Below are 2,097 nucleotides of genomic sequence, written 5' to 3'. Positions count from 1 at the left end.
AAAAAAAGTTAGACAAGTAAATTGAAACAAAGAAAATACTAAATATAATATGTATTAAAAAGTACAAAAATACCCAAACATAAAGTTGGACTTAAAGAATTGTCAAGAAAAATGAAAGGAAAATTCCTTTTAAAACAGCCTAGAAAGAAAAGTAAGACAAATAAACTAAAACAAACGGTGTATATACTATTGTTTTCAAAGACTGTTGTAAGTCAAGGTATTTAACATTTTCATGGAAGTTACCTTACCTATGAAATAGTATGCATGGCGCATGCCATAGTTTAGAAAGACCAATATTGTATAAGTCAAGGTATTTTTACTTTATGAGTCATGACTGTGTTTTACTTTAAGCAGCTCCTAGGAAACTGCTAATAATAGTGACAATCATTATAAGAAATATACTTTGCATAATAATTTATATACATAATATTAATTTTCGACGAAGAATGTTCGAGCTGACATCTATATATGACTATTGTAAGTCTAGATACTTTTACACATTGATGAAAGTGCATTTTCCAGGAAACTGTACTTACTAGTTGCTTTACCTAAACACAAATTGTCGTCTTATATGTATTATATTAATTTAAACAAAGACAATTGCTTAATGCTAGCTGGTACCAACAAAGGGGTGAATAAAATAATTTGTTGAAAGACTTGGTTTAACAAACAAATATACTTTAATTTGCTCAAGGTTAACTTTTCGTTCGATTTTCCTCCCAATTAGTATATTTTTTCGGGGAAACTTACATACATATATTATATTAAGAAAGTATTTATTATTTATAGTTATAATATTTTTTTTCACTTGATAACTTTTAATATATTTATAATTTAATTTTAATACATATTATAGAGAACAATTTATAAAACACATATAATACAAGTTTTATTGATGGATATTACATTTATCACACATTTTAATACAATGTGTCAATTTCTTACCAAACAAGCATAATATATTTTAAAACAATTATAATACATATATATTGCATACATAATTCACTTTTAATACATATTACAGATTTATCATAGTATTGATACGTATTACTATAAATGGTAATAAATAAAAAATATCACTAAAATCAGTAATTATTTATTATTAATTTTTCCTTTATTGTTCCTCTTGATATCTATAGTCCTCATTATGTTATTTTCCTGAATCACTTAACCTTAAGTTTTGATTTAACGTTTGCGATTCACCCTGTTTGGTCTTTATGTGTGAATTTGTATACCGAGTACCAGATGATTTAAAACATCTTATTTTAGATGATATATATGGGTCATAATTCGCTCGTCCATACGTAAGTACAATGACATCTTATATATATATCGTCCCCTTGGAAGAAGATAAATGTTCATACGCATTATTGAATCTTAATCTTAATTTAACCTTTCTAGTTCTCAAGGGACCTAATTATATATGACTTAGAAGTCTACTAATCAGGACATGAACATTATTTCAACATTGGCAATAGAAACGTGGTTCCAATTTTATGTGATGTACTTTTCTTTTTAGTCTGTAAAAAAAAGAATGACAAAATATGTCTTTTTATCTTGTCTTAAAGGCATTGTACATGCCCTATAATCAATTTAGGATCCAACCCCGAGATCCGATTAGGACTTGACCTCGACTTCCGACTCGAGACACGACATTTGAATTGAGACCCGCCCCCAACACCTGACACGAGACCCAACCCTGACCCGACTTCCAAATCGAGACCTGACTCCGACTCTCGATTCGGGACCTGACCCAAACATTCGAACCGAGACCTGATTTCTGACCCAGATCCGACCTCGACTCTCAACCTGAAACCTGACTTCGTCACCCGACACAGAACCCCACCACGACACTCGACCTAGGATCCGACCTAATCCTGACCCGACACCTCGATCGGGATCCGACTCTGACCCAACCTCACACCCGGGAGTTGAATCTCAAATCAGGTCGAGGGGTCCGTGTCTCAATTTATGTGATATACTTTCCTTTTTAGTCTATCAAAAAAAAGAATGACACAATATGTCTTTATGTGTTTTCTTAAAGGGCATTGTGCACGCCCACTCTGGCGATTTCTATCTATATATAGGAGGCCATAA

Source organism: Solanum stenotomum, chromosome 11, assembly GCF_019186545.1.
Source record: "Solanum stenotomum isolate F172 chromosome 11, ASM1918654v1, whole genome shotgun sequence".
In the NCBI taxonomy this organism is placed as follows: domain Eukaryota; kingdom Viridiplantae; phylum Streptophyta; class Magnoliopsida; order Solanales; family Solanaceae; genus Solanum; species Solanum stenotomum.
The sequence above is the reverse complement of the archived record's forward strand: the minus strand, read 5'-3'. Positions refer to the sequence as shown.